Source organism: Sitodiplosis mosellana, unplaced genomic scaffold (genome assembly GCF_009176505.1).
Source record: "Sitodiplosis mosellana isolate CC-2019 unplaced genomic scaffold, AAFC_SMos_1.0 Smas_scaffold_14, whole genome shotgun sequence".
NCBI classification, from domain to species: Eukaryota; Metazoa; Arthropoda; class Insecta; order Diptera; family Cecidomyiidae; genus Sitodiplosis; species Sitodiplosis mosellana.
In genome coordinates, this window is record NW_022595256.1 from 556,288 (window position 1) to 583,254 (window position 26,967).

Consider the following 26,967-nt stretch of genomic DNA (forward strand, 5'->3'; position numbering starts at 1 on the left):
TCTCTCTCTCTCTCTCTCTCTCTCTCTCTCTCTCTCTCTCTCTCTCTTTCTCTCTCTTCATTATTATATATATCCAACATCAGCTATGGCATCCACATCAACGATAACAAACGAATCGTGATGTATCCTATTCTCTTCATCTATGAAATTTTGTGCAATGTGTTGAGTTATTTTCATCCATCCACAAATCGAATGTAAAATGCTACATTAAAAACGTGTATAAATAACCGTATGAATGTAGGATTATTGCTGAAGATGTTGATTTTTGTTTCTTCTTCTTATTCTCTTGTCTCTACGCTGAAGGAGAAGAGAGAGAAAAAGTCGTATTTTCTTCTTGTGATATAATTTATGAGTTGCAAAGTGAGGAATTGTGTTTTCTATTCGATCCGATACGTAATTGTTTACACAATGGCCGTATGGAAACTGGGCAGCTCTATTCTTCACACATCGTGGCCTTTCGTTTCGTTTTAACTCTCACTCCTCTCATGCATATACATTTTGATTTTCTTGCTCTGAACCGATATATATTTTTGTATGTGTGATGAAATGTCGACATAATGCCAACATTCGACACGCAACAAAAAAGCCGAAGAAAATCTCGTTCGGAATGCACTCTTACATGCACCACACTATCGAGTTTTTTTTTCTCTTCTCTTTCGAATGAAACGCGTTATGAAAAAGTAATTTATAAAAAGCACGCTATAAATTTCCACTTGTTCACGATTCGTGCATGTCTGCGTGTAATTAGCGCAGATCTATAGATACATGTATGCACTGGAGATGATTATAATTTTGAACGATTTCTTATGACGATGTGCCGGCCAATTTTCTATTCATTTCGACGTGTAGGATGAATTTGTGCTTTTTTAACTTCACTGTCATCAAGCGTATCCAAACCGATGTTTGTAAATGTTTCGTTTTTAAATTCAGTTAAGGCTTTCGGTGGAACTGTCTTTTCCAATTTGATAAAATACAAGAAGTCTTCATTTTTGAAACCACTACCACCTGTTGATACTTTGTTCTTATCTACTTTGAATCCAAATTCTCTGCTTTCTGTTAACCAAAAATTGGAACTGTCTTCACACTCACCAATTTCAAAACAGACGCTTTTTTAACGTTATTCAAATGGAAGTTTCATTCAATATTTGGACTTTGATACATTTTTACATTTCAAAATCATTAAATATATCATTCGTATTACGAGAACTACGTTGGAATGCAACAAATCTGCAAGCAATTCTAAGATGTTTGACAATCCCACTCAAACTGTTTTGATTTGAAAATCAAAGGAAATCGCTTTAAATGAAATACATAACGATTATTTCATCTGACCGAATATTTAAAAGGAATGTCACCAAAAATTGACTATTGATTGAAGTTCACACGTCATAAAAATAAAGTCGTCGAGACAAATGAATTTTGTGAACCAAAGGAAAGGCGCGTTTATTTTAGAAGAGTAGTTTTCGGTAGACTGTAACGTGTGACTATACTCTCATTCGTATTTTCTTGGGTCATTACAATTGATAAATACAAGCTATTGAATTCTTTTGAAAATGAGAATCGTAGACAATTGCGCGCTGGTTCGACGCAAAACTCACAGTATGAAGGAAAATGGTGTGTGGGTGACAAAATGTAGAGACATTTTCAGAGCTCAGACGAACAGCGTTTGCTATTTCAGTTATGGTTGAAACTAGTATTTCGTCACATTCATAAATTGTCTCATCGATATACCACAACGGCTGTTCAACGGTTCACATATTTTGTGGACGCATTATAATTATAATTACCCGCCATTTTTGTTCATCGTCTAGCTCGACAATTATGCTCTATAGATGTGAGTATGTGTCTGTATGTGACTATCTATGATGATGAAATGGATGGGCACATCGCCGAACCCATATGGGGTGAAATATTCAATTAGTTTAATAAAATGTGTGTGTGTATGTACTGGCACAAAATAGGCCATATCAGTGGAAATCATATTTTTTGTTAGGTTTTTGTGGCGTTGGCAACTGGCATGGATTTCATATCGCTTATAATATGTTTTGCCAAAATCGCATTCGATGCGCCAGAAATATAATACATCCTGAGAGCGAAGCAGAGAAAAAAAAACTGGAACACCACTCAAACAAATGCCGCTAGAAAAAAAAAACAAAGAACTTAACCGCATGCTACGTTTGCCACTAAATAGTGTACAGCTCTGTGACATAAATTATTGTTAATAAACAAATTCGTTCAGATTAATTTATGATTGCCATGTACGTGGTGTTCGTGCAGTGTGAATTTCATTTCGAGTGCCACTGCCCCCGAAATCCCCATCGTCATTCTAATTGAATGTATTTGAATGCGATGTGCACCAAAAATAGAGAGAAAAACTAAACTCATTTAAATTGGTAATGCGCTTGATGTTTCTAGCTCTCCAACGATCCCAAATGTCCGTCCGGTGATCGTTGAATGGCTGTTGCTGCTATTGCTGCTGCTGCTGTTTGTCGCTATTCACAAATATTTCACTCATGCACAGACTTTTATGCAAACCTCACAATGTCTAATGAATATGCTGATGTGTGTGTGTGTGAATCTAAGCGAATGCACGTCATTCAAATCCACAAAACACTTCGCTGGAAACGCGTCCCAATGAAATTTTATTTTTGGACCGGTATTTTTCGAAAATAGCCAAAAACATTTACACGCTCTTCTGGAACATGACATTGTGTATGCGCGTATGGGAGCGCGCGATAGAGCCATTCACAGCCACAGAAATAAATATCTGTGTGAAAAATCCTAATAAATCTGTGGCTAGATAGGCGAAGTGGTGTGAATGAACAGCAGCTAATCATTGCCTGAATTGATACTATCCACATCCAAAAATGGCACTGACAACTATGAGCATCATTTCACACGGATGCGGATGTTCGAGTGGAGTGTGAATGAATGCAGTGTGTACGTGCGTGTTTGTGTTGGTGCCGATGCACGCGCAATTTTTGACAACCTTTTTTAGCGACAGACGTGCCAATAGCACACATGCATCTAATTATGTTTCGTGTGCATATAATTTTTCGGTTGGACATGTTACAAATATCCAAATAAATACATTCCGTTTATTTGATAATTATATTATGAGAGAGTGAGAGAGAGAGAGAGCGACAGGGGCGAGAGTGAGATAGAGAGAGAGGGAGTTTTAGCTGAAAACTGTCAAATGCACAACACTTTATTTACACGTTGGGAAAATTCGTTTTGGGCCGCTGCATGTTTATCACTCGACAACAGCGAAATGGCAAATGGGGCAATTTACAACTAAAACGACTGACAATCTACGACATAAAGCGCAAAAAATACCAGCGGTTTAATAAATTTGAAAATAGTTTAATCTCTCTCTAACACAACAGCCGAATTCGGCTGCTTTTGACAAACAACAACAACAGCTAAAGAGACTGAACAGGAACAGAAACGGGCTGGGCAGAACGAACGGAAAAAAAATCAGTTTTGAAATAATTTCCAACCATAATTTAGCATCGCGCACTTGACACGATTAATCAGCGCAAAATAAATGGGATTCGATTGTATTTTACGTTTTATTTAAACGTCATTTCCAATAGTCCCCACATAAATAGCAATTGGAAAATGCGGGAATTTTCGTCATACTTATTTTCGAGTGTGTGAGTTGTGTGTGTGTGCATGCGATTTAGAATTATGTGAAATTTATTAATGCTTTTTCCGTTGCCATTCGTTGTTCATTTACGGAAAAAATATGATCACTTCGAACGTGGCCCAGCCAATTTTTCCAACCAATTTATTATCGAAATTTATTTACATCATTTAATTGAATGATTTGCTCTGACTAATTTAATTACTGAAATTGATAGAAAAGCAAAACACACTCACATTCCAAAATCGGCGTTTTTAAAATCAAATCTCGCATCCGCTTTTTTGCGGCACAGTGAGCACGCGCGCGCGTCCGCAACATTCACATGAAATGGCCATTCTAATTTTAAAAATGCATGCAATTTCTGCAGTAATTTATGCATGATCTATTCCATAATCCATTTACATAAATGCGATTTTTTGTTTTCATCTTCTCATTCGGTTAATTGATGGCAAAAAATTATTCAATTTCGCTGCTGCATCGAATTGTGTTTGGTTGTTTGTTTATTGTTTTTTTTCCCTCGTCTCTTTGATGGTTTCATTCCAAATGAATTGTTGCAGCCGAACTAATTTGCAGTATAAATGAATTGACGTTACATTTATTGCAAGCGATATTTTAAATAAATTTCCGAACTAAATATTTTAATTTGAGCTTACAACACACCAAAATTTCTGCATTGTTACTGCTGCAACGATTAGATTTTTCAATTGATTAAATTTTACACAATATTTAGATGAACTCAATTATATTATAATAATTTTTTTCGGTATGTGCATAAAAATGAACATAACAATGAAATTTATTCATTTCCATTTGTGTATATACATTATGGGCAGAGCTTTGAAAATGCCTGGTCGCTCTGATAATTCCATGTTAAGAGACTCAATTCGCGATTAATCGCCGTTTTTCATCGTATTTTCATCTTATTTGTTGCACCTTGAAACTTGCGATTGAAACATTTTTATTCTTGTATTTTTCTGTGTAGATTTGTATCAGGTTTGTGTGCCAATGCATTTGCGTACCATTCCATGTGTCGAATTCATGTAATCGCCACATATTTCATTCGGCAAAAGTCTTTCAACATTTTATTTATGTACTTCGGTTTGTAATACGGAACCGTCAATGGCATACAATGTAGTGTGCAATCTTCAAATTTTTGTTCATTGCACCTGCTTATTATTTGAACGCAATAAAATCACATCAAGAACAGCGATGTACAAACCTCGTACACACATATCATTCGTTCCCAATAGCCTGAAATTTCAACTCCAGTTTTGCACTTGGTTTCGAAAAACTCAACGAGATGCATAACGGGTAATCCGTATGGCAAGTGACGAGCACAAAACCGAGACCAGACATGAACAAATGTTTATGTTTCAATTAACTGTTAATTTATCTTACATAAATGTGACGATTACGAGAGTGCTTAAAAAATGATACAACTGTTGCCTCCTTACTATGTGAATCGGATATTTAAATATCACGCTGTTTGTTTTTCCACTGATATGTTTTTTTCCGCTCTCTCTGTTTGACAATTTAGTAATACGCCTGTTGATCGCTCGATTTAATGTAAAAGCCTTCAAACGCCATATAAACTGATAAAAAGCGGGCGCGAACCGCGATCCGCACAGACAACTTGCTTCAAAGAATCTAATAAATCAAATTTTGTGTAGCAAGATCGTGACAGCAGCAGCAGCAACAGCAAGACTAAAAGCGCATGTAACAAATGGGAAACAGGTTAGAATAATGATGAAGCCTCCGATTTTGCCATGCACACACATTTCTGACGACTACGATTCTGAATCGAACGTTTTTCTCGTTGGCTGTTAGAATATATTCTAATTTTGTTCACCACACAGATTTTGTGCATTCATTTATATGACTGCGATTCGATAACTATCAAATGTATCTACGATTTCTCCACAATGCGTACAAAAAGGGCTGAGATTGAGGACAAAAACCATACAATTCTTTGTTCGACAGTTTTTTTTTCTGTCGCCATTCGCATTCGACTTGTTATTGCACATTCTTCGTACAATATTGTAAATACATGAAAAGTTTTAGGCGCACACACGGTAACGGCAATGGAATCGGAAGACAAAAGGCACCATAAGCCTCACATGCTCGGGCATAATAATGAAACGAATGAAGAAAATAAAAAAATCGAACTATACAAAAGAAAGAAAGAAGGCTGAAAAAAAGCGCTATGTGTATATAAAGAGCGGCAGCAACTAAATCGTGACCTTATGCACTGGTAATTGATTAATTCTGCTGAATTGCTGCGCGTTGCTGTAGCCGGTGCTTTGTTTAAAATATTTGACCAGGTTTTTATGTGTATGTGTGGATTTCTTTTCCGTTTGCATTCGATATGTATGTGCTATTTATGTCGTCGATTTCGTGCTACAGATGCAATTTTATAGCTCGAGATCTTTTCGTTGTCCGTGCGCTCAACGTTGAGTTTTTGCAGCAGTTTCTTCACGTTGTTATGTAGATGCCATTTTCTTTCCGCTATTTATGTTGCAGATCGATTGTTTTATGCCTGGTTGCTGATGACGATTTGGATTTCGTTTTTTTTTTGTATTTCGATGTGTTTGTTTTTTTCGTCTCTTCAAAAACAATATCGGACAGTCAACATGGAATGTAACGTGCATCAACTACCTTATGTGTTTCAAGTGCGATAAAAATGCACTTACCATTTTATGCCCCATTCGTTCCAATACAAACACACACACAGTGAATGCGCGCGACCAAAATTCTGTAATCATGTGCTTGGCCACGGCTAGTCCAAGTCATGATATATAGCTATATTCACTTTGGAATTGTTATGATTAGTATGAAACGCCGCTGCATTTTCGCTCAATCGACAAGTAATAGAATTGTGTAGTGATTCGCGTAGTTCAGGTACCATTTAAGTGGTATCACATTGAATGGTACTAATGATTAGGGTGCGTGCTTTAAGTTTGCAAAGTGTGCGAGGTGGCACCAATTTCACTAATAGCATCGGCTCATACTCAACACAAACCATTCTTTTTACCATGAGCACCGGCGATGGAAGGAAGAAAAAAACACGCCAGCAACAACAAAATTCCCAAAGATCTTTTAGCATAGAAATATGCACTGGTTTGTTTACGGTGTGGCATGTAATTTCAATATCACACAAACACATTAGGGTCCCGGAACGGAAGAAGGTGCAAGAAAGAAGAAACATCGAAACGTGCGATGTGTTTTTATAACATAAAACGTAAGACGATGAAGAGGAAAAAAAACGCGACCGAAAAAAAATATATAGGTATTTAATGATGCAGAAGCCGTAAATTTATTGATTCGAACATTATAGTGACAAGTCAAGCTAAAGGAGATCTTTTGGGAGTCAATGTGTTGCTACACAGATATATTCAGCGAGAGATGTATGTTCACACAAACGATATGGCATTTTGGTGTGCGGTGTGCCTGTATGTGCTTGTGATGAAGTACGTTCGATATAATTTATATAATTATGTATGTTTTTGTTGCCATTTTCATGTAGCTCTTTGTTACTCTGTCGCCAGTCTATCATCATATTCTACTGTTGATGCTTCTACTGGAAACGCCAAACACATTGTTCACTTGGATCATCGAGTCCATTTTGTAAACGTACGTCTTTTCTTTTACGCAATTCTTAAAACGCGATGACTATGGTTTCTTGAGCATTTCTTTTGTTTTAACCTTTCTGTCAATAATGTCGTCGTCGTCGTCGTCGTCGCCGCCGTTGTCGTTGTTCGCCGGTTTTTTTTCTGCTTCGCTTTTCTTTTCTTGAGCGAACGCACAAATCGTAGCAACAGAATTTACTCACGTGAACCAGAAACAATCGATGAATCCAAAAACACCGAAGTGAAGGCGAAGGTGCTCTCTCGGTGCATCGTGAGTGGATGAAAAGAGGTAGCGCTGTAGAAAGAGAACTCATTGAAAGAATTTCAGATATTTTGTCCTGTTTTTGTCAATACGTTAAAAATGTTCAGCGACGTTATCGCGTCTGCTTCACTTGAATTCACTGGCAACCAAAGAGATGATCATGAATTTATAGGAGAGGAGACCTAGCGAGTGAGAGCGAGATAGAGGGAGAGAGCGGAAAAAAAGCGAGCATGATGTGTACTTTGTGTATGCTTTATCTCTGCACTTTTTTCTGTGATATTTTATGTATAGAATGCAGCAAAAATCTATGCTTACTAGTGGAAACGAACCGAAGAAAAAAAAAACAACAGAAGAATAAACATCGAAGAAAATGTGCTACAGAATGAACGCACGTTCAGTTCATCTACTACATTTGGCATTTGCATCTTTTTTGCAAATCGCAAAGCAATCTTTCTCGCATATTCACAAGCACCAGCCGAGAGGAGAACTGACGAAATGAACCCAACAGAAATATTCAAAACAACAACAACAAAGAAGCAACAGCAACAATACATGCAGAGAAAATGCAGGAAAACAAGTTGAAAGATGCTGCACGATGCCATTTTGGTGCGATGCGGTTTATCGATTGCAGGCAGTAAATTTTCAAATCGATGTTTGCCGAACTCCAAATTGCTGTTTGGTTTTTTTTTGCTCTCTGTATATTTTTTCTACAGTCGAAAAGATGCAAATAAAAACGAAAAATAAATGTCGAAGACGACGTGAGAGATACTGTCGCTTTTTTGTTGCCATACCTCTTGAATTTTTCTTGATTTTATTTCGTTTTTTTTTTGCTTTGTTCAGCTCAGCGATCCGCTGTCGATTTTCATAAGAAAATTTCTACTTTTTTCATTGCCCATTTTCGTATTGTTTGTTGTGATTCGATTCGATTTGGCCATTTGGTTTTGTCTTTATATTTTTTTACACAAAATCAAAGTGAAATAAGCCCGTGACGAGGCAAAACAATAATTAGACATTTTGTTCACAAGTTGCGTTGTCTTGATTTAAATAAATTTCCTGCACATCGAATGTGTATGGCCGCGCGCTCTCGCACCCATTTGTTGTTACTGCTGCGTTGCTGCTTGCCTTTTTTTTCATTTCATTTTGCGCAATAAATTAAAAAATATCGCTTCATCGCTGATTCGTTATACCTTCGGCGGCAAAGGGACATGGCTTCAATACACACATTGCACAGCAGCAACAGCAGCAGCAAAATGAACGAATGAAAAACAGCAATTCGAGCATACACCGAGAGAAGAAGAAAAAAAAAATCGATTCCAATTATTAGAAATTAACAACAAAGTTCCAATGATACACCATAAAACATCTGCTTCGACACATTTTCCTCTTGGAAATTTATTCAGTCCAACGCATCATCAGGGGCAGCGCATGAACGTGAAGTACGATTGGGATCGCATAACTGAGAATAAAACAACAACGGCGACGACGACGACGATAACGAAGACGGCAACGGCGATGAAGAGCAGATCGACGTTTCACAATCGAACGAAATCCCAATCACACGCATACACATTACACAATTAACATTTACGTATTCCTTTTCTCTGCTGTTTTTTTTTCTTTCTTTATTTCGCTTATCTCGTTGCTCTTTTTATCGTTCGAACTTTCTTAAACATTGACACATTGACGTATGCGCACACTCATTGGCCAACATGGTGTAACAACATCGGCAACTGGATTCGGAGTCCATAAATTTTCGTCGGGCTAGGATAAATTGAAATATTAATAAATTAAATGTTCAAAAACGCTTTCGAAAATTATTCAGTCGAAATGTGAGCGCGTCTATCTTCTTTTCCGAAAAGTTGGAATTTGTACATTTAGATGAATGTGGCAGCGTGGTGGTTGGTTCAAAATGAAGACGCAAACGCTACGATTTGATCGGGTTATATATCATTTATTCGAAAGTTTTCACCTCAGATTTTTGATGGGATCCGCTGCTGTTGTTGTCGTTTCCCAAAAATAAAATATTATTTACGACTTATCTTCGAATGTAATCTAATTTATTCCCGAATCAAGTGTATGCATGTGTTTGTGTATGTGTGTGTGCGCTAGCCTTTTTCAGATATGGTTGTGTGTTTGCTTCACACTTACCTAGTTGTGTATTAAAATGGAACATTTGAATCGAATCCAACCCTTATCATTATTCTCATTTCGAAAAACTCATTCGTTCGTGCGTTCGTTATGTTATATAAACTGTATGTATCTGCACACAAGAGAGCACAGAACGGCACCAGCGTCACACTACACCAGCCCAAAAGAAAAATTTATAATAATGGCATTTCATTTGGTCTTTGTGTGTCTCTCGTTTGCTATTGCTTGCCTGCTTGCTTGCTCTCCTCCACCTCTGGAGACATCCGACAAAAAAGTTTTAATGTCAATATCGAAGCGTACAAACTGGAGTTTGCCAGCGAGAAGGGAAATGAACGAACAACTGATGGAAAAAATAGACAACCGGGAGCAAAAGAAAAACTGAAATAAATATTTATGATTAATGGGTGTCATTTTGACACAACGAGCATTTGAGCCGACCGAGTACGGATGGGTGAGAGAGAGCGAGAAAAGGAGCGCGCGCACATGGCAAGAACGGTCGTCATTATCACAATCACCACCATACCACACCACTACCAATACCATTTCAGCCACTACCCCGTCATCTTTTCTAGCATAAAAAAGGATTAATTTCAGGCATTTCTTCAGAGATATTTTGTATTATTTCACGAATGACAGCAAAAAATGAGCATTTGGCATTAAACATACACTGGGTGGAAGGAAATACCAAATGCTTTTAATTCGATTTGTGTGTGTATGAGTGAATGAGAAGCGAAAGCGAGCGAGCGAGTGTATGACATACCCAAATCGTATCCACGTCTTGTGGAAAATGAGCGAATGGGTGCTCTGACATCAAAAGTTGAAATTTATTTGCCGCATAAATACATTCAAAGATATTCGGATCTCGATTCATTTGCCGCTCTGTATTCACGTTCAGTGCTCAGAGTAGCAGCAGCAGCAGCAGAAGTTCTACTTGGATATGACTGCACGTCACTTCCACATAAAATAGCATTTATCTAACAATCTGTCTAATTTTTAAGCTCTGTTCGGTGTGCGAGAAATGGAAGCCGAGCAAGCAAATGAAAAACGACAAATGAAACTAGCCAAAAGAAGAAATGGAAAGCAATTTATGCTTTTGCTACAATCAAATAAAACGGAAAAACGACGGCGTATCACCGAGAAACAAGGAACAGTCAAAAGATGGAAATGAAATTGAATTTGTATCATTTCAGAGAGCAGCACACAACCAGGCAACAACAAAATCGTATGCATGCTATGTAGTAGATCTATGTACGTCTTATATATGTGTGTGTGTATGATGCGATACTGCGAGAGAAAGAGAGCGTAACGATGATTAAATTCGTAAATCATTTGCTTAACATTTGGCTTTATGAATAAAATATATGCACATTTACAACAAAGTTGAAACATTCACCAAATTTCTATTGTGCAAACCGTGTGTATTCAGCGATCGTCGTCGTCGCCGTCGTCGTCATCGTCATCGTATTGTGTACAAGGACTACTGATTTTGAATGGGATAGGAGGGGCCTTTTTCTTTCCTCTATCATATATCCGATTTCTTCATCGGCGTGTACTGTACATCGCATGTCGTACGAATGTGTTTGTATTTCGTCAAAAGAGTGGCAAAACACATTTCACACACCGAGAGAACCAGAGAATCATCAACGCCATTTCTTTGCCTCGTCAAAAACCAACAAGCGGCAACAACTGAACGACATTGAGAGAGAGAGAAAGAGAGAGCAAGCCGTACCGTAAGCATATACAAATAAATGGAATTAAAGAACAAAACTCCGTGTAGCATGGTGTAATGCAACAACAGCCTCATAAATGTTAAAATACAACGGCGAACAAGCAACTGACGTGCTATTGTGTGTATAAGGTATACACATCACGAAAAAGAGAGAGAGAAAATCCTATTACGAATCCATTCTTCTTCTTCTTCTTCTTTGCGTTTAGTATCGCTTTGTTTTTGTCTTTGTCAAAATGATCCCTTTGCAGTTGACAGTTCCGATGGCATTTTCTGTAGTCGCCTACACACAGCCATACCGGTTCTCGTACCATTTTCATTCCATCCTAGCAATCACAATATTGTTATGATAAAACATTTGCTTTGCGCACATAGGACCGTGTGCTTGCTTGTGCTATGTGAAACCCATCTAAATATATATAAGATTGGGAAATGCGCGCACACATAAGGAATGCACATATAATCGAAACGGGACACAACGAATAGTGTAGAGAACCTGAACAAACCGAATGGAAATGGGCAAAAAGAAGAACTAAACAAATAAATCTGAAAAACGAAAGTAACAAAAACACATCATATATACGCTTGTGCACGATTTGTGTGTGCCCAAATCATGGAGATGGCTATGGGTTGCTATGATGACGACGACGACGATGATGATACGTATGCGCTCTTGCCATCACTAGCACTGACGAATACACCGAGAGAGAGAGGGAGCTGCCTGCTGCCGAAGAAGAGGGATGAATGATTGATTACTCATCATTTTTCATTCTTAATGAAAATGCACCCCGCTGTTTTTCGTACCGTATAACACAGTACACACACACACAATCCATTCTAGTTTTCAGCATTGCTCATTCGAGCTCACCATAGCTCCGCTTTTGTACATAGCATAAGGACCATCACACCAATCGCAAGCAATGTAGTAAATGCGAATGCGTGATACAAACCTTTTACGTCAACATTGTGACGAGGAGCAAAAAAAGCAATCGCTTTTGAGCTAAATGTGAAAGATAAACTCGAGGATATGAATTAGCACACATTGCATTAACGATATTTGCAAACACACACACACACACACAAAATGGTGGCATTCTGCAAACTGTCCCACACTGCCAGTTCAGTACGAAATAATGAAACAAAACCTCACGAAATGGATCAAGGCTTTTTAGTTAAATTGCTTTTTAACGGCCATTTTTTTGGTTCATCACTTTTGTTATGTTTTTTTTTCGAACCAGCCTCAAACCAAACGCACACCGACCACTTCCCGTACGAACACAGTACACAAAGCGGAATCGAAACCAATGAACGAAATGAAGATTAATAATTTTTTTTTCTGACTTTTGTGAAGAAAAATGAAAAAAACATACACCTTTTTTTAAGTCTGCTTTGTTATGTGCCGCTCGCTCAAATCTTCAATGATCATCAATGGTAATTTGTAAATGTTCCCGAACCGCCATGATTGAAATGAGTCGAATTGGAAGAAGAAACACCCAAACAATCAGAGAGTCCGCGCGCGGGAGAGAGAGAGAATTGTAAGTAAAACGGATCACTCTGTCATTTCCAAATGAAATCATAATTAAGAGCACATTCTATGAGTGTACGTGAACGCTATGGAAGTGCGCCACGATGCCCATTTGTTACACGAATCGAAAAATATTGAAGAATAAGGCAAGAACAAAAGGATTATCGAAACAGAAACAAAAAAAAATGCCGCTAATGACCATAATTTGTGTTGTATTTCTATTAGTGTGTGGAATCGTGTTGATGTGGCTGTGTATTGTTGTTTTTTTTTCTATACAGAGAGTACATGGGATTCATCGTATTTCCCTTGGAATTAACTTTGTGTGTGCGCGCGCTCACGCTCCAAAATGATCAAACTCTGTTTATGGGCTTGACTTCAAATAGAGATTAGTTTTGTTCATAGCAGCAATAAAGCAAGCAGCCAGTAATCGACATCATTTATAACTGACGAAACGGTGGTTCACACAGGCCCAACAACCATTGGCTCACACAGTATTTGAAAAATTAAGACATAAAAATCCGTCGACGAACAAATGAGGAAAAAAGGCAATCATATTATAAGCGATCACAAGATACGTAAACGCTTTTCTCCTCTCTTTTTTTTCGCCATCGCCTATATGTGTATGTTCTGGTTTGTTTGTTGGCTATTTGGAGTTCGTAGCAACTCAATTAGATTTACCATTTCTTTTGTAAACGGCATAGTTTTTCTCTTCATTTGTTCCTGTCTCTCACTCTTTCTGTGTTGTTGTGTCATTTTTTTGAATGCTCGCGCCTTCATATTTATCTCTGTAAACGAAATTTGTGTGTATGTGTGTTGTACCTGGCGAGCTGAGAAAAAAAACAACAGATTGTTACTTTTCTTTCGACTCAGTCAGTTCATGGCATCGGCTCGTGCACTCGTTCGGTAATTGTGCACGAATTTGGTATATTTCAAAATGTCATGCACTGAAATATTTCATTCTCCGCTGGCTGATGCATACCACAATTGCACAATTACAACAAGCAAAATAACACTATCACGAGATCACATTCGCAGAATTTGCAGCTTTGCCAAGCACCACAAGAATATCGATCGTATTGTAAATGGCGGGGAACCGAAAGAAAAGCCATTTTTATTGAAGCGAAATTATTTGCAATCGCCAAATCAGATAGAGTACAGTTCCACCAGCTGGAAAGCAATTAGACAAGCAGCCGGCCACATTCACGATCCCAGCACATTTTGACATTTTCAACGGCATCGCCGTATATCCGCATGTATATCATTGACTTTTTATTTGCTCATTTCAATCTATTTATGTGAATTTGGTTATTTTCCTGAGTGAAACGGGCGCTTGATTCAATTCAATGACTACGCGATTGGCTTCGAGATGAGAAATTTTTAAAGGTAAACAAATGGACACGGAAGCCTTTAAATAAACCTTTAAATCATCGAGTAGTTTATAAACTACCATTGCTACCAATTCCCTCGACAAAAAATCCGTTTTTCGAATTATTTTTCCAATTTAATTGAAAAAAAAAAACGAATTATTCTATAATTAAATTTAAACCTTTCGCCCGATGTTGGATTGATTTTGATGTGAGTTCATTGGGAATGGTCGACCAAAAAAATGGCAAATGAAAAATCGCTTCAGAACTCATTCGCACAAATCTAAAACCAATATGCACTACGAACAACGAGCTACTTTTTCATTCGAATTTAATTTACATTTGGCAATTTTTTTGTTGTTTTGACTATGGCGAGTATATCGAGTAACGCTCGGCATCGACGGGTGTCGATGTTAATGTTGCTGCATATTTATCTATATTCTCTTTGGCATAAATTTTAATTCAATAGTTGTATTTTTATGGCTTTCACAGTTTTGTGTGTGTGTGTGTGTGTGTGTGTGTGTCCAATTCTCAATTGGTTGGACAACTTTTGCTTTTGTTTGCCATCTCTCGTTTCATATACTGGATATTTAAAAGCCAGTTGCATTACTGATATGGTACATGGCATATACAGAAATGGCGCACGAAAGAGAAAAAAGTCCCTGACAAAGAAGCGCACCAGGAGTACAATAGCTGTGTAGCAATTGCAATGGCAAAAAAATGGACAATAAATTTAATTTGTAACAATTTACCTGTGGAACGATCAATTCGAGCGAGAGTGTATGTGACGCACCAGCATCAAATCGATTGAACGGTCGAAAACAACTACAAAAATTGCCCAATTTAAGTGGAGTTTTCTTTTTCCCCGTGATTTTCATGTGCAAACTGGACAATGGAAACTAGCATAGCCGAAGGTAGAATGTGTTCACTGGCCAACAACTGTTCGCTTAAACTATTCAATACATCAGTTGTCTGATATGTTGTAACAGGCTAAAATCACGAGGGAAAAAAACCAATGCATATTTTGGATCGCATGACTGGAAATTTTTCGTGGAACAGCGTTTTTGTATATGCAGAACGCGCGGGAAAAAAACCAACGGCGTCAACCTCAACAATGACATCGATTGTATTTTTCATTCATTGTGTAGTTGAGATGAAAACAAACAGAAAAAAACAGCTATGTAAATGTTTGAAACTATAAAATTTCAGTTTTTCAACGCATAATAAAAATATCAACGTCAAATATTCTATTAGCCCGAAATCTGTGCGATGCGCGACACTTGTACGTGTACATACATGTATACCATTTTGGAAGCCTCCCTTCTGTGCCATCTGATGTGTGTGTGAGCCACACACAATAATGTCGTGTATTTTGTGTGCAATAAAAATGCATCATCGCATAAACGGTGCACTATCAAGGCTACAAACCGAACTTACTGCATCACACTCGACATGAACCGACCAGTGGCAAAAAAAAAAACAACAACAACAAGAGAATCACATCGAACAACTATGACGACACAAATAACACGGCGAACAAAATACACAACAAAAAAATCCGTCGCTGGACAAGTGAACAAGCGCAGGAAAAAAAAGTGCACGAAAGCGCGCGGTGGTACGCGAAAATGCCGAGTGACGTGTAACCATGATGCAGAAGTGCATATTAAATGGTTCGAAGGAGTGTGCTGTTTGCAGTAAAATATCACATGCATTTTTAAATTTAAGCGGTAAGAGCAAACGAGAGTTGTTATTACACACCGCCACATTGATTGTTGCGGCACCACCACTAACCGAAAAATAAAAACAATCAAAGAACTGAATGCAGTAGCAGCAGTAGCAAGAGAGAGAGAGAGAGAGAGAGAGAGAGAGAGACGGGTGGTGGAGGGAGTGCAGAAAAAAAACCGACGCACCGAAAAATTCGCCAAAAATCTATAAAACAATGAGTAAATTGTTTTTAACGGCCGCTTTATGCACACGTTAGCTACAGTAACACATTAATCTATTGAATGCACGAGCGCACGACGTCAGACACGCAAGCCACCCGAAATTTATGTTTCGGCTAATAGTCGAACGCTTGTTTTCTAGATATTCGGGCAGTGATAGGTCAAACACATCACTTCAACCGATCCGTGCTAATGAAAATAAATTTTATGTAATAGGAAATTGGCTCGAAGTAAAATCGGGCGTAGCAGAGGATATGATTGTAGGTTTTTCCTCATTCCCAATGTGTTTTTTTCTCGTCAAGGGAAGCAAGTCTATAAGATTAATTGAATAATTTTGGTGCATCAATATTCACTGAAAATTGAAAAAAAACGCGAAATAATTATATCGTCCATAATGAAGATTGGCAACCGGTTCATCGAGCCTAATCGCTCTTGCAGCATATGCTTGTATGCCGTATTCTATTCAACTAAATTGTCCGAATGCTAAACGGTTAGTCCGTTTTGTGTAGTATCTTCTTTTCATGTCCATTGACATTTTCAGTGTCAGTCAGAGTGAGAGGAAGAGAGAGAGAGAGAGAGAGAGAGAGAGAGAGAGAAGCAAATCGTGAAGTGGATCGCGATTTGGAGCCGGATGCAAAAATGTGCAATACTCGAATACACCTTGTGTTCAGCATTAGTTTTATGGCGAATAATTAGAATGCATAAATTTTGTGGAATCGTTTTCGGCTATGTACGAAATATCAGCAGAAGGCACCGCCTGTGCACGATGTCCTTGCTCATCCTTCGCCGCCACCACCACCGCCAGCAGTTGTCTAACGACCAGGGAATTTGCATTGGCATTGCTTAAATCGTATTTGCCAGGCACGCAACCAAACGCGAACGATAATTAGCACATGGAGGAGATAGTCAAACAGTTCATTGTTACAAATGTACAATTTGCTTTCCTTTCGCTGAATTTGTCGTGTATGTGTTTGTGCTTTTTTCTACATTCTTTCGCCAATTTTGGACATTTTCTTGCATTTCAACTTCGTAATATCGATCTATTACGATCTCATTCCACAGTGTGGAATCCACACGCCAGGAATGAAAACGACCAACAAATATTTTCGGTTCAGACAAATAATTGCTGTAACGCGTTTTCATTCCGAATATTCGACACTCCTAAATTATTCCATTTTAAAGTGTCGTGCATGATTTGGAAGAAAGAACTTTTTGTTTCTGTTTGCCACGGACATTTCAAGACATTTTATTAGCATCGTGCAACTAATGAAGGAAAAAAAAAACACATTTATTTTGAATGGTTCGACGTATTTTCGGCAATAAAAACGACGTGCGAGCAGAGTCAAGAGTAAACGTTCGATTCTTGTCCGTTTGATGGGTCACATTTTTAGCAACATTTTAAATGCAATTCTCGCTATATATCCTCCGTCCACTCATTCTGTTTCGTTTGATGTTTCTGTTCAGTTTGCAATCATTGACTTTGTATTTCATTGCGAGTTTTATTTTTGGCAAACACAAATTTTGCTAACGATCGCATGTGTCACTCATACTCGTTTCCGATGACGATAACTGCGGTCAATTTGTGTACAGTTTCATGTAAGTAAGAGACCAGTTTTACGAACACCATCCATCAAATCAGTCACTAAGATTGTAGAAGACACTAGAAATAATATTCCGGTTAGAGATCAAAGGAACAATTTAATCCAATAGACTCACGTAATTCATTTTCAAGAGAAAGAGAAAGAAAAAAATTTTAATCGATTCCATATCTCAGTCGTCTTTAATCAAAGGAAATTCCCAGATGAAGTCAATTTGAACACACACACATACCCACAAAAGATGAGCAACGATATCAAACAGATTACAAAATTACAATCCGAAGTAAATAAAATTCGTCCGCGGGCATTTTATAATTCGTTTTATAAAACGTGGCTCTGCGATGTAACGAATCCTAAATAAAATTATTTTGCCAAAACCACAAAGATTGTTGCGGGAAGTGCAGGCGGATGAGGAGAGAGAGGGAGGTGGATTGCGCGCAACCAGGCTAACAATCAGCATATTTTTTTCCACCGCTTTCGCCAGTCAGTTGTAATTGAGAAGAACGGGAATGTTCTTCTAACTTAAAAGTAATTCGCTTAAAATGTAAACCGCTTACAAAGGACGAATGATGTTTTCTGTGCATGGTGAAGAGAGCTTGGGTTAAATGGGTCGTTGCTGTTGGTTTCGAGCTTCCGTACGCTTTAACAAATCACGTTGTATCGTAGATATTGAACATTATCATCTAATTATGTATATACCCGAGAGCTCCTGTGATTTTTGTGCTTATTTGTCTGCGCTAGTGGAGGTGCTAGTGGTGGCGATGGCGGAAGGTGACGGGAGAAAGATTCCAATTTATTAAAAATAATATTTTCACAAATGAAAACCAACAGACATGCACGCACGTACACACAGATACAGAACGGGCAGCGGAAAAGAAATTAGAAAAAAAAGACGCGAATTGTAAGTTTCTAGCAAATGTTCCAACCAAGAAGGAAAATAAATACAAATGAATACTCCGAAAGCACAAGTCGAAATTTATTTATCAACTATGCATGTGTAACGGAAGCAGCAATTGTAAAATCGCTGTAAGCGGCTCCGCTCAGCGCAGAGCATCACTCTCTCCTTCGAGATGCTTAAAGCCACCCGCTGAAAGAATGGAGAATAATATTCTTAAATAATTGTTGAATTGTTCTCTCTCGTTGGTCTGGCCTGGAAAATTCATTTCACAATTCGCCTTTGTGAAATCGTACGCCAATTTCCAGCGCGTTTGTTTTTTTATTCTGGAAATTTGTTGTGTTTTATTCGTGCTCTTTTCGCTCATTTTAATTTAACTGTCTAACAATTCGCTTCTTTATGTTTCCCATTTGTAATATAAAATAAGACTTTATGAGTGGCTGAACCGTCATATCTAATGAAAAAAAGCGCAACGCGAGAAGCTTCTTGCCGCTCTACACCGTCAACAGCTCGACCTGACAACCGAAAAGCCACCATCAACACTTCCAGAAGAACTGCATACGATGCCAATTACGAATTCTCTCTCTCTCACTCTCGGCCAAGAGAGTACAGTATACACAGTACACAGCAATATCGAAACGAAAAACATCAACGGCAAAGTCAAAACTTCCCCTTAGCACTTTATAATAATAGCTAATACTAAATTACTGCAGATTGAAATAAAACCAGATATAATATTTTCTCGTCTCGGCACAGCTCTCGCTGCCGAGAACGCCGAGACTTTTGCATGGTACGATCCTGAATATTTAGGAGAGATATTTGCCGCATTATAATTTCTTGGACATTAAAATGCTATGAACTTCATGCATTCGTTACAATTCAATTCGTTAAATTTTTAATTGAACGCATTAAAAGTTTATCCAACGAACGAAATTTACGAAGAAGAAAAGAAAAACCGGAAAAATTCTTCTACTTTTGGTTTCTAATTAAAACCGATGGAAGTACCGACGTTTTATGACTATTGACGATTTCGCACGAGATAAAAATGGCTGGAACATTGAAAGTGATTTGCTAAATCTTATGACTCATTTGTTGAGACATTGTCATTTTCATTTTCGTTTCTATTCCTCGGTGTGCCTGTTTTACGTTGCCGCGGACAGCTTAAATGCAAATAGCAGTGATTTTTCTAATAAATTCGAAAATAAAAACTGGTTTTTTTTTCTCGATGCATTCATTCTGTAATCACTGTCATTGCACTTCAACATTTTAACGCTCACACACTTGTTTCAGTTGTCGCTTGCGCTCGTTGGTCTCGCAATTAGGAGACAGAAATGTGATTGCACAATTGGCAAATGCTGCCATTTTTGCATCAGTTCACTGGGTAATTATGTTTGAAGAGACGTATGGCGCGTTGACCAAACCGATTTCTTCACATATAATAAGTGGGTTTATGATCAATTTGTCAGTCAGATTAACTGAACCAACTGGGAATCTATATTGAAAATGGATCAGCACAACCCGATTTCCTCGCACGAAGTGTGTAAGAAAACCGACCGTAAAACCGAAACAAATAAAATCAACAACGCTTTCGGATCATCAATTTCGAATGACAACGCGCGCAATTTATTCACTCGTAATAGCCATAATATTTTTTGGAATGAATAATATGCGCGCCGCAATTGCAAAGAGCCGAAACATTATTTATAAATCGAAACGGTACTTGTTTGTGCTACAAACATGCACATCAAGTATCGTTGAATAGTGAGCAGAGAATACACTTGAGCAACGAGCGCCTTGTAAATACATCGCAGCACAATCCCTACTATTCACTCTCCCGAGCCAAGTCAGGTTGGAGACGAACCATTTCAGCATTTTATGAGGCTTTTTTTTCCTCTGAAAAGGAACACGAAATATTTGGTCAATCATACAATCAATTTGCTCGCATGTCGTTTTTGTTGAAAATACAAGGAACGGTTGACAGAAGTCATAAAATTGGATATAAAACATGTCATTTGGTAGAATTTTATGAATTATTTAGCGATGTGTAGTGAATGGTGGTGCTGTTGTTTGTTGTTCCGTTTTGCTTGTTGACGATTACGCAATTTCCAGCTTCAAACATTTTTCTACACATCAAAATGTGTACGTTTTATTTCAATCACATATGCATTTTTTATTTCACCAGATCCGATTTCCGGTTCAAAACTAATTCAATCTATATTTCCATTCAAATCATACCAAAATAGACTGAAATTAGCTTGTTTTGGTTTTGAGAGACGAAAGAAATGTAAACGGAAAATGGAATTGGGAAGGAAAGAAAGGAAAGGAATTGACAAATCAAATAATTTATACAAATCAAACATGAACTGTCACGCAAATTTAAAATAATTACACGACACGATAGATATGTAGAATTGTCGGTATAAAACGAGTCATGCAATCTGCAACAATAAACCAAAGACCGTAAATTGTGGAAAATTCATATTGACGGTTATAATAAAAGGTAATTTCGATCAAAAGTTCAAACAAGGAACGTAAAAAATGGATTTTATTGAAAAAATTGAAAGATTCTCGATTTGTATTTCAAAAAGTCCACTCGTTTTCTTGTCATAATTTTATTCCATTTTGCAAGATTTTCATTTTGACACTAACTATCTGTTTGAGAGCTGCAACGAAACTGCTTGAGCATATGTTATAATCGTACAACATGCGGAGTGTTCGAAGTGTGCACGCACATTCAACAAATTGGAATCAGCCACTCTCCATGACATTCTCATGCTTTCTCTTACACTCACTCATTCTCTTCCTTACTCGCCTTACCTTCAACCATTCATTGTTGTATAAACACGTTAGCATATGCTCATGCAATATCTTGCAGAAAGAACAAATCTCAGCATCGGCAACTTAACAACGAAAATATGTTACTTTTCGACGTTTGGCACCATCATATTTACATTTTGTTTTGCCGATATACAATTTCATAACGACTTGTTCCATTTGAATTTGGCTTGTGACTCTGTCTTTTTTCTCTGGTGTTCGAATAGCATAGCATGTGAACTTTTCTGCCATATGAAACTCTCGCCGTTTACCGTCAATGGATGTGTGTGTGTGTGTGTTTGTGCGGAGATTTTCTTTTGAAATTCACCACTTGGTACAATGGGGGCATCGATGCCATTCCATGGCCTTGTTCATTTCTTCTATCTATGGCAAATGCTTGCTTATCTACTTTTACTCTTGCCGTTCTTTTTGGGAAATTCGTTTCGTGTGCCTTTTGTATGCGAACGTAAGATTCGGCAACTGTTGTTGCTGGTGAATTTTTTCGTTTCTTCTTCGTCTTCCCTTTCAATTCGCCTGTCTTTTTGAGTTTCGATTCTTTTTCACGCTAGGATTTTTGCTGTTTGCTACATTCCGGTCAGTTCATAAGAAAATAGTTGTTCGGGATTCAATTGTGTAACCAGCACGCCAAAGAACCATACGCAACAATTGATTGCTGTGTGAACGAACGAATATCGAATGCAAAGAGACTCGAACATCGACACGGCACGAACACTGTCTACAGCATACACACACACAGAGGCACTTCGAAAGAAAAAGAGAGAAAAATGTAGTGCCTTCTTCGTGTGTTACTGTTGCTGTTATTGTAGCTGTTATTATTATTATTATCGCCATTTAGTGACCAACCAAAGCAATGAAGAAGTTTCAACGTTTTGGCTTCGGAGTGCCTTTAAATATTGGTTCGGTTAAAATTTATGATTGTCTTTAGTGTAATCGATTGGGTATGAGGATGTGTGTGCGTCTCTCTCTCTCTGTCACCCTCTGTGTGCTCATTGCGTATATATGGCTTCATATGCAGATGTACACCATGAAATTTATTGGAAAATAATATGGCTACTACTGCCTTGACTTGTGAGTCCGACAACATTGGATGAAAACGTCTTACTGCTGTTGCTACTGAGCCACACCACACAGTTCCAAGCCATGAGTTTATTGATTTAAAATAAAAACGTATTTACTAATTATGCAATTGAATGATATTCGTTGAGACTGGCTTTCGAATATATGTGTTTTGCAAACACTCTCAGTCAGTCTCACACCGATTTTATTTTTATTGCTTTGAATAATGATCTGCTGCATAAAACATTCATTGAACGGTGAAGGCGAGATTGATTTCATCGCAAGATTTTTTTTTCGAGATGTAAAAACGGTACAATTAAATGGAAATTGTGTTTACTAAATGGTATATATGCATCGGCACTCAATACTCAATTCAACTTAACTCGATTCATTTTTCTCACCCATTCTACCGATATTAGCCACACTTCCAATTTTTTCAATGTAATATAAATTATGTTTGTATATTTTCTTGAAAAAAAAAAAACAATTTCTAATCGATCAGATTTCACTTAGCCACCAATGGAAAGTTGTATACCAATCGCCGAAACATTTCAAATGGATCAATTCATTCGGAGTTAGAAACCAAATAAATCACCAGTGTGATCGAAGCAAAAAAAAACACCACCAAAGTATTGCTCTCCGACTAAGTAGTTGTAAATGCAAAACAAGTGTTTGAGTGTGTCGTGTGTATCGTTTAAATCGATTTGCTTTGATGGCGCCAACCGTTTTACTTTTTCAAAGTGATATTCACTCTCGGTCTCTTTTCGCTTTGCGCTCGACATTCAAATTGCGTGGAACGTACGAGAGAAGCAGAGAAAAAAAACCAAAAACATTTCTCAGATAAAATGTTCAAAATGTGGTTCATGATAATAAATCAAATTCAAAATGTTTAAAAAAAAAATGTATATCTATTGAGTGAGAATGAAAATTTGGCTCGAAACATACACACACAACACTTCTATGCAATCGCTATTGGATTATATACCGAAATAGACATATGATATCAAAATCGAATTGATTATGTTATTTATTGGTTATTGCGCTTGATCTAAATATCATTGCGATTACTCAAGATTGAGGCGCGCGGATCAATTTCGACGAGTTCGTTTCGTCGGCCTCAAAATGTTTGCCGTTGAATTATTTCATCGCAACGATTGAGGTCATTCGCATGCACCAATCAAAGAAATTGAAACATACAAGTAATAATCAGATACACACAGCTCCATTGCAACCAAATGAATATATTGATTTGATTTTGGTGCCGCACATATTTCATGGAACTTCGTTACTTACCTTGGTGAATTTCAAGTCTTGAAACCGGATTCTTCACCCAAGCGGTGGCTTTCGTCAATGTAGACAAATTATTGCCAAATTTCTCGTTCATATACGTCAAAAATTGGTTTATTGTGTACCCAGTCGCGGGTTTATTTATTCACTTTGTCTTTTTATTTGTTTGATTGTTGCGAGTGAGTGAGAGAATAAACTTTTCGAGTCGCTTGAATCTGGCTTGGTGTGTTGAAATGCGCAAACAATGACGCTCTCGATTTTTGTGAATATTGAGTGACAAACGTAACAGGCAAAACGCAAACAACAGTCAAATTCGATTGAATTAGTGATTTATAATGTTTTTATTTTCATCGAACGCGCTCGCGCCGCATTTTTATTCTGCGAAATTTTAATTCGTTTAATGAATTTCACGTTTGTTGCTGCTGCTGCTGTTGTTGTTGCTGCAGCTTTGTTTGTTGTTTTGGAATTGTTAGCGGCGAATTTTTGCGAATCGTTGTGTGTTTATGAATTTGCTTGTTCTACAACACAATTTCTGTGGATTATTGCAAAACTGAATCGGGCAATGCAAAATAAATAGCTGTTCACCCTTCACTCAATCACTGAGTCTTTTCTTGGCTCTCTTATTTATCTATTAACATGTTAATAATTCATTTAAATTTATTGTTCATTCATTTATTTATAAAATTCTTTAGCTTTTTTCTGCATCACCAGTCGACGGATTGATGTGAGGCTTTTTGTGCGATTTCTCTTCGATCGAAACGTCAAAAAACACACAATTTGTAGATTTCATTGAATTCGTTGAGCCTTCTCCTCTCTTTCTTAGTCAATGAATTTCACTTCGCAGTGAATTACCAATATCAACGGGTCAATCGATGCATCGCACAGATTTCACGATTTTACCGATTATTGCAAACGTTCACACGTGTCCGCCGTTTTTGTTACTCAAAATTTCCTTTTTTGATTGAAATTAACAAGCTATTTTAAGAATGTTCACATCTCATTTTTGTTGCCGCGATTTGGTTATAATCGCTTTATTATTGTTTTGGTAAAATTTCGTCGGAGAGGTCTTGTTGAAGCGCGACAAGCCGTGATTAACCATGTGTGCAAATAAGTCACCGCCTACTTAAATCGCTTTTAATCTCAGTGTGTGAATATATTTAGATTTGTTGAGGCAACAAAAAAAACCTATTTCAACTGTGCTATTTTTGTAGCGTTAAGAGAAACGTTCTTGGCTTAGGTTCAGAGATGTTTTGCTGTCGTTTTATTCATTGTTTTGCCACTTCGTTTATTGAAGCAATTGCAAGTTGCACTTTGCATGTACGTCAAAGTAAAATTCTTGTATTTTTTCGGAATTATTCAATCGTTTTGTGTGATGCACCCACAATCAAATGAAAGCCGCTTTGAAATATTCAATAAACGTCACTTTTTCATCATTCGATTCGTTTCACAAACTGTTTTTACTCGGCCGATTACAATATGTAAACACACGTTCATTAAGTTTGCTTATTGATCAGATTTTATTTACGAAAACTCAAATTGTCACACGATTTTAAACGAATATTTTGCACGTCACCAATTTTGAATTCGAGTTTTCCTTGCACGTCACAAACATTCAATATTTGCACAATTTTCGATTGAACTGACACTATGCTGCGACAAAAAAAAAACGATGAAAATATTGTTGAAAATAACAGAAAATGTGTTTAAATTATTGTTTATTTCGTTTAAACTGCGATGTTGAGCATTTTTTCCGGTTAAAATGATGAAAATAGCAAGCGCATCAAAAAATGCATTGTGCACAAAATGTTCACGTCACAATCTATGTACGAATTCCTTTTCGATGGTCTCTATAAATTGTTATTATTGTTATTAATATTTTTCCATAGAAGAATTTTTACTCAATGTACATGCGACACAGAGTGTGTGTGTGTGTGCCTGTGTGTGTTTCCGTGTGTATTTATGTGAAATCGAGTGAGTATATTACGCGTCACCAACACTGATGCACACCATCCGAAATGGGTATTGCTATTCGGTTGCGGCACAAGCTTTTTGTCGATAGAGAATGTGTATGCGAATTTCGGGGTAAAAGTCTACCAACTTATAGACATTACATTGAGTGACTAAATACCCAAACGGAATTTCTTGTTAGATAGCGACGACGGCAACGACAACATCGTGAATCGATGTATACACACGTTCCGTTTGTTGAGTATCAGTATCTTGCATATGTTCCACCAGTGTGTGTTGGCAGCGAGACAGAGAGAGAGCGAGAGCAAACAAAAAAACCATACACAGGCACACACAATCGAAGCCGAATAAAATGGCATAACACACGACAATCCAGCTGCGACTCGCACACCAAAACGATGACAACAAACGCGTAACCACGATGACAGTCGAAAGCGACAACAGTCTCATTTGCTCGCTATCGACATGAGAACAAAACGAATCGAATCGAACCGACAAAACAACATACACTGACCGAAACGCAAACGTACGATGGATACAAGAAGAAATTGTATTTTCTGTTTATTTTTTGCGTCCAATGCACACACATTTACAGCCAGTTGAACGCGCATCGAGTTTATAAGCCGCCGTGAACTGTATCGTCTGGGGCGAAAAAGAGAAGAATCGTGATCATCAAAACAGAAGAAGTACAACGGAGGAACGGATGAAAGAAAAAAAGAAACAAAATCGAACGCATGCAAGCAACCGATTATTGTAGTGAACATTGAACGAACACCCGCTAAACGATATCGATATGCTTCAATACATGCACACAAACGAGGCAAAAATGGACACAGCTTGTGTAGAAACGCTTGAACATGTCGCTCAAATCATCGGCACAAAAACGCGCACCGAGGCACAGATTTTTCTCTCAAACGATCGCATCGTGCTAAAGTATATAACCGACAGCCAGTTCTGCTATTCGGCCGATTCGGTACGGTTGTGTTTTGACATGCAAAGAGAGAAAGAGCGAGAGCGAACGAAAAACATGTCTTCGCCTGCAAACATGCTGATTCGGAGGAGAAACCGGCAAAAAGCCAAATCAATTC

The 26,967-nt window shown here is 37.7% G+C and overlaps 1 protein-coding gene across 1 annotated transcript in view; it reads right to left on the minus strand.

Moving 5' to 3' along the window:
• The window catches only part of LOC129567997 (protein tiptop), a 187,727-nt gene extending 161,694 nt beyond the window's left edge, over window positions 1-26,033 (minus strand). Inside the window, exon 1 of the mRNA XM_055445466.1 lies at window positions 23,918-26,033. The gene's annotated coding sequence lies outside the window, so the exon portion shown is untranslated. The remainder of the gene's footprint in view (window positions 1-23,917) is intronic.
• Window positions 26,034-26,967: the final 934 nt, after the last annotated feature.